Raw genomic sequence first — 7,953 nt, forward strand, 5'->3', positions numbered from 1 at the left:
GGTATGGTGAGATGCCAGAGGGCTAAGGGCCATTATAGCAGGGTAGTTTGACTAGAAAGACATAAGATAGAAAGCCTGGAATCAAAAAGTATCATTGAAAGGGACAATGGACCTAAGAGAAGTGGAATAAAATTGTGTCACGCTGTGTGGTTCTGTGATTTCTTTAGATTGGGGGTTGAAGGGGCCTCCAAGTTGGCACGGACACACCCAGACACCAAATTCCCAGCACAAAGGAGATGTATTACCCCTAAGGAACAAGCAGATTGGCTGGGGTTGGGGACGCCTCTGGATGGGACAAAGACAGCAGCAGGCGTTATTGCACAAGTCGGGGTTTTTTGGTTTGGTTTTGGTTTTTTGGTTTGGTTTGGTTTGGTTTGGTTTGGTTTGGTTTGGTTTGGTTTCAGGAGAAAGGGTGTAGGGAATTAGAGTAAGTTGCTAAGTCCTACAGATGAATGTAAGACAGAGCACAGGAAGCCCCACCCCTGGGTCACAGGATAGGTCTTTCATCTTGGGTTTCAAGGTAAAAAGAAGAATGGGCTGAAAGGGGCTTTCTCTAATATAAATAAAGTAAATGTGACCTCTGCCCTTCCTCTTCCCTGAGACTAGCTAAAGATGCTCTCTCTGGAAAGGGAGGAGAGCGCGCCATTGTCATGTTCTAACTAAGACGCCACTGACATGTTCTAACTAACAGATCACTGGAATGAGAGACAACGGCCAATGCTTTCTTATCCCTTACTCCTAGCCTGCAGACCCCTCTGAAGTTGCACTCTTCAGATATCTCTGCAGCTCTTAAATGACAAAACCCCACAGTATTAGCTTTTCCTCCTAGGTTTCATTTCATCACATCTCCTTTTTTTTTTAATGGCCTTCTGCCTTCTCCTTACCTTCCCCAGCTTCCTTTACAATTCCTGACTGGTTTCCCTAGGTTCAGCTGACAAGCTCCTTCCTGTTTAGCTCATTATCATCCTAAATTCTGTTTTTCTCTCTCTGTCCATTTCTATGAACAAATATAAAGGAGTCTCTCTTGGTTTTTGAGACAGGGTCTCACTACGTAGCTCTGGATTTTTTGGAGCTCACAATGTAGACCAGGTTAGTCTCAAACTCACAGAGTATGCCTGTCTCTGCCTCCTGTGTGCTGGGACTAAAGGCATGAGCTGCCACACCTGGCCAATGAATAAGAGTCTTGATAAAACAGTCAAAGATAAATACCTGTGTCAAAACCCATTCCGGAATCCTACAACAATCCAAACCACAGGGCGAATTCAAAGAAAATAATTGGAACACGTGATTTCTTGAGGTAGAGATTTTTCAGGAAAGAAAGGATACAAGAAAGAATTCTGCCTATATTATAAAGCAAAATGTGCAATTCGATAGGACATAGACAAAAGGATTTGTGCATATCAGTGGATTTCACTGTGACAGTTCCATGAATGTGTTAGCGATCAGGCATTTCCACCAGCCTGCCCTTGGGAACATCAGAGTACATCATTACCCACAGCCAAGTTTGACAAGTGCAACAGATATGGTGTGTGAAAGCACCCTCCCCTCCAGATCTCTCTCTTGGTCCTTATCTGTATTTTTCTCTTCCTCCCATTCCCTCATTGTCTCATTCATTCTATCTAATTCCCTGTCTTGTTCTTTCTCTCTCTCTGCCCGTTTGTCTCCATAAACCACTTACACTACATATGTTGCATGGCATTCTTTCTTAGCAGCACACCTTGACGTGGCCATCAAAGGTACCCTCACACTCGCCACACTATCCTATCAGTATAAATATATCAGGTTTTGGTCATATTCAAGCATTCCCTTTCCCTGGTCTTTTCCTTACCCTCCCTAAATTGTCCCTCTACTACTACGTTTAAGAGTATTATCTTTTTATCTTTTTTTATCTTTATAAAACATAAATGACCTAGGTATAATAATATATACCTGTAATCTCAACACTTGGGAAACAAAGTCAAGAAGATCAGAAATTCAAGGCCAACCTTGGTTATGTAATAATTCCACACCTTGCCTAGATTACAGGACTGGTGATGTGTAAGACTCACCCAGGTGGTACTGGTTTTGAAGGCATGAAGGGGTCATGAAGAGTAGCTGAAGCTTGGCACTGTGAGAGGCCAGGGAAGGCCAATGGTGAAAGTATAGCCTTAGTTGCAGTTGATGGCCCAGTACTGAAGGGGTAATGCAAAGAAGCTGAGCCTTGGCACCATAAAGAGAACCTATGAGAATCTATTTGTGAAACCTAGTTGCAGTAGAAGACTCCAGAGAATTGGAGATGCCAGGACTGTGGAATGATCGGCAGCAGTGGAGTGGAGTCAACCAGAACCTAGAGTGCTACAGAGGGCAGAGCTGGAGAAGTGGCACAAGTCCTTTGGAGGAGCCCAGAAAATCATGTGTAGATCTCAGACACTGGAACAAGACGCTGTAACACAGAAGATGCCTTGGATACCACAATGTTAGAGATATCAGAGCCATGGGATATCTGCCAAGGAAAGTTGCTAACAGGGAGTGGAACCAGCTCAAGAGAACGAAGTTTGTTACTGCTGAATGCCAGATCTGCCTACAGCAGTCAGCAAGGATGAGAGGAGCTGGAGTTCTGAAGAGCAACTTGGCAAGGTGAGAGGAGCTGGAGTTCTGAAGAGCAACTTGGCATTAAACATGGAAACATAGAGTTTGGAGTTTGACCAGCTGGTTTTTGGTCTTGCTTTGGTCCAGTAATTCCTCTCTGAGATGTTTTGGAATGGGAATGTATATCCTGTGCCATGATGTGTTGGAAGTATGGGATCTGCTTTTTTATTTTGATTTTATAAGGGATTACAGTTAAGAGATTGCATGAATTCCAGGAGAGACTTTGAACTTTGGGCTTTTAAACATTGATGAGACTATTATTATAGACTATGGACTAAATGAAGTTGGACTAAATGTATTATACTTTGTGCTATGGCTAGGTACGACTCCCTTAGACTCGTGTGTTTGAACAAGCCTATGGGGACCAGGGAATGGAATGTGGTGGTTTGAATATGCTTGGCCCAAGGGAGTGGGACTATTAGGTGTGGACTTTTTGGAGGAAATGTGTCACTGTGTGACTCCTATGCTCAGGCTTCACCCCTTGTGGAAAAGAGCTTCCTCCTAGATGCCTGAGAACACCAGCCTCTTCTGGTTGGTTGCCTTTGAATCAAGATATAGAACTCTCAGCTCCTTCTCTAGCACCATGTCTGCCTGCATGCTGCTATGCTTCCTGCTATGATAATAATGGACTAAACCTCTGAATATAATAAGTCAGCCCCAATTAAATGTTTGTCTTTGTAAGAGTTGCCTTAGTCATAGTGTCTCTTCATAGCAATAGAAACACTAAGACAACTAGTACACAATACCTCTAAATAAGTAAACAAAAATAAACAGATAATCACCCCGATGATAAGTCCTTTGAATACTTCAGTGATGCTAATAACATCTTTGCAGGTTGTATTACTTCAAGACATTCATGCTTGCTGCTCTTGTTTTATGGCTAGCTTTCTTTCATGGTTTTCACAGTGAAAAAAATTCATCCTCATAAAAAGGCCATGGTATATCAACTTAAAAGATTCCTTACCTCCGCCACCTCATTCATTCATGGGGTTCTTTCACAGCACTGACTTGTACTGGAAAAGGCATTTTGTTTCTTTTTCCCTCTTAGGATGTGAGTTGTATTTATGCAGTTGACACAGTTTAGAGGATGCAGATCAGACTTCTGTCTTGCTGGGCAAGTGTCCTACCACCAAGCCACAGCCCCAGTCGCACTGTTCATTCTACACAGTGTCTTACCTGTTTCTCCCACTGAGATGATTAATCTTGATTGTCAACTTGATGAAATCTAAAATCACCATGGAAACAAATCTCTGGGCATGACTGTGAGTTCATCTAGATGGGGGTCATTGAAGTGGGGAGACAACCTCAAAATTTGTGTGGTAATACTCTAAGGGCTGCGGTTCCTGACTGATGAAGAGGAGAAGGCAAACCAAGCACAAGCATTTGTTGCCCGTTTCCTGACTGCAGTGAGAAGCCAGCCTCCTATTCCTGCTATCTCACCTTCCCACCAGGATGGAAGGACCTCCCTCAAATTGTAAACCAGGATAAACTGTTCTTTCCTTAAATCCCTTCTTATCAGATTTTGTTACAGTAATAAGTAATTGACACACCCATTTTTCTCTAAGTTCAAGAAAAACATGCATTTGTCACTGCTGCAGTCTGAGAACACAGACCATATGATTTAACACAGATATCTCAGTATCTGTAAACTAATAAAGGCATGATTAACACTATGGAGGTGGCTATGGGGATGGAGTTACTTTTCTGAGGTGGTGACTTCTTGTTTCCATTCTTTATTTACAATGATAAACTATAACTAAAACCTTTTATCTCATTTGGATTCATAAAGTGATTTTTAAACTGTAACATACCCTCTTTTAGGGAGCCACATATCTGAATCATAAATTATAGTGGGTTGATGTTCAAGGTCTTTTTAATATTCTATGTACCTATCTTTATCTTTTCTTACATCTTAAGAGACAGGGTCATAGTAGAAAGATCAAGCTAGTCTCAACTCAGCATCTTCCTGTCTCAGCCTCCCAAGTGTGCCACGATGCCCAGTTTCATTGTGCTGCTGGATTAAGGTAGGATAAACTATATCTCCTAGCTTTCTGTGAAGCTAGATAAAGACCTCCCTGCCTTTTTTGACTTAACAGGGGAAAGGGTTAGATTTGATAAGTGTCAGCATTTCAGAAATAAAATTCATATTTCTCAAGTGGAATCCACCAGGCTAGGGAAATTGTTTAATTGGTAAAGCATTTACTGCACAAGCATAAAGACCTGACTTTAAATCCCCAGAACCCAAGACAAAGCCAGGATCAGGAATTCACATCTGCCATCCCCTGAATCCTCCAGGAATGAGAGGGAAAGGCAGAAAAATTAAGAGAAGTTTGTGGGCCAGCTAGCCTGATGAATGAAACAGCTTGAAAGACCATATCTAGATTTTGTGTGTGTGTGTGTGTGTGTGTGTGTGTATGCATATGTATGGGAGTGCCTATGCAGACCAGAAGAGGGCACAAGGTTTCCTAGAGCTAGAGTAATAGGTGGTTGTCTTAGATAGGGTTTTACTGCTATGAACAGACACTGTGACCAAGGTCTTATAAAGGACAACATTAAACTGGGGCTGGCTTTCAGGTTCAGAAGTTCAGTCCATTATCATCCAGGCAGGCATGGCACAGGAGGAGGTGAGAGTCATACATCTTCATCCAAAGGAAGCCAGGAGCAGACTGTTTCCAGGAAGGTAAGAGGAAGGTCTCCAAGCCCACCCCCACTTCCTCCAACAAGGCCACACCTACTAATAGTGCAGTTTCCTAGGCCAAATATATTCAAACCACCACAGTGGTTGTGAGTTGCCTGATGTAGGAACCTTGGATCTTCTAGAAGAGCAACAAGCACTCTTAATCAGGGAGCCATCTCTGCACTCTGTCTAAAACAAGGTAGAAGACAAAAACCAACACCTTACATTGTCTTCCAAGCCACACACACACACACACACACTCAACATGGCAAGCACATACCCAAATTCATACATATAAACACATTCACACACAAAGGGGAAAAAATAGAATTCATGTAAATCACCGGCTGCGTATACATGGGAGATGAGGAAGAGGAATAGACTATGGTAAATCAAAACATCTTTGTGGTTGACTGGAATTTTAAAATGAAAAGAAGGAAAGTGGAGACCATAATTCAGACCCAGTCACTCAGATGCCAGGTGGACATCCTATGGCTAATCCTTGAACACTCAGAAATACAATACTGGAACAATGGAGCTCAGTTGATGCTTGAGATAAAGATTTGGGGGTCATATGCATTTGGACAGCAACTGAAGTCATGAGATGGGTAAAAAAAAAATCACCTAGGAAGTGCACACAGTGAGAAGAGAGAACATAGAGAGAACACTGGGTAACCCTACTGAGTAGAGAAGTTCCCAAGATGGAAAAAAAAAAAACAAAAAACAAAAAAAAAAACACAAGGAATTGACCTACAAGGTAGGAAAATGAACAGATCCCAGGACTGTAACATTTCAAGAAAATATAAATAACTCAAGGTGAAGGTGCTATCCAGGATTAGCCATACTCCCATACAACCTACAATCCCAGCACTTACTGAGGTAGACCTGTAAGTTCGAGGCCAGCCTGGAATACATAGCAAGCAAGATCTTTTTTTTTACAGTTTTTTTTTTCAATAAGAAATTAACAAGGAGGAAGGGTGAAAGCAAAGAATAAAAGAAGGAATGAAAAACTAACGAGTGAGAGAAAAGAGGAAGTAGTGATGAATTCTGAAGAAGACGTCAGATAAAATTTTAGTCAGAAGGAAATCATGCATGGCTGTAAAGTGAGTGGTTTTAGACTGCCCCACCCTATTCTTCCTGCCCTAGTCAGGACTCTCCATCCGGGGGGAAGTGTTTATCCCCTAGCAGACCCTCAGTATTCTTTACCACACTTTTCTCACTGGTTGTTGGCCTCCCCTCCAATCACCCTGTCCTCCATTCGGTAAAAGTAATCTTTTGGGGGGCAGGGTTCTTCTCCCCTTCTGCTTCCTGGTAACAACGAGGTGTTTCTATGCCTGCTCTAGCCCATTTTAGCTCCTGAATAAAGACATAGAAACCTGGTATTTTTATTTTCAAACTGGGCAGGTTCTGAACTATTCTAACCCTGCTAGGCTGCTAAAATCCAGCAGAATGGCCTGTGTTTGCCATCTGAGTCTTGCCTTGGCTCTCTCTCCCATCACATGCTCATGGTGAATCCTCCTGTTCTCCCTACAGTGGTTTCTCTCCAGGATCTGAAGTCCTGCCTTATTCCCTTCTGCCCACCTAATTGGCTGATGAGCTCTCAACTAATCAGGGATGATGGAAATCAATTTTTACATAACTTTGAGACCAGAGATGCTTGACCCATGTCATCCTCTACTGTAACAGCGTCCAAAACCAGCCCCCCGACACAGTCCTTTAGCCTTTCACACATTCACTCTTCTGTCATCTTCATTTCCAGCATTCCACTGTCTCTAATCAACACCTTCTCAATCATTTTCACGATATCATACACCCCAACTCCAACAGTCCTTTAACCTCCTTGAGAATCTACAATTCCTTTTTTTTTAATCCAATCACTTTCTATTCTCCTTATGCCCCTCATGTTATCATTTTTTTCTTACACTCTTCTTTATCCAACTGCCTCAAGACCCTTAGACTTAAATCTCTTTAATGTATTGACTAATTTAATCAGACCCTCCTAATCTTCCCATAATTTGTTTTTGCCACAGTGTCCCCCCAGCTCAGTAAACTGTGTTTGGTTTTATACGCCCGGGCAAGGGACTGAGGTGCATATTTTACAAACCAACGCAGACCTGGCCTCCAGGTTCTCCAAGCATCCTTCAGTCCCTACCTGGCACATCCTGCCCCTAGACTTGAACTTTCCACCCCAGGGGCTGAACTGCCCTTCCCCAGAGGCTCCTCCCCATATATTCCAGGCGCTTTGCTCTTCCTACTCAAACTCAAGCTCTCTCTCTTCTCCCTTCCAATCTCCCCTCCTCTTCCTCCCTCCCCTCCACCACCTCTCTGTTTGCTGTCTCTGTCTCTCCTTCACTTCTGTGTGCGTGCGTGTGTGTGTGTGTGTGTGTGTGTGTATGTGTGTGTGTGTGTGTACCCTTTCTCTCTTTCTCCTCTCCCCAGCCTCTCCCCAACCTCTTCCCATGGTGACTTCCCTAGCCTCAGTCCTTGGTGCTACTAAACTGGCCCACGAGAAGCTTCCCAATAAACCTGCCTTTAATATAATCTAACCTGAATTGAATTGGCTCATTTCACTGGCAGCGAAATAACCCATCAAATTGCAACCTGTCTTTCCAGCTGCTTCGACAAAAACACTGGAATCCTCCTTTACC

This window comes from Mus caroli, chromosome 1, assembly GCF_900094665.2.
Source record: "Mus caroli chromosome 1, CAROLI_EIJ_v1.1, whole genome shotgun sequence".
Classification (NCBI taxonomy): Eukaryota; Metazoa; Chordata; class Mammalia; order Rodentia; family Muridae; genus Mus; species Mus caroli.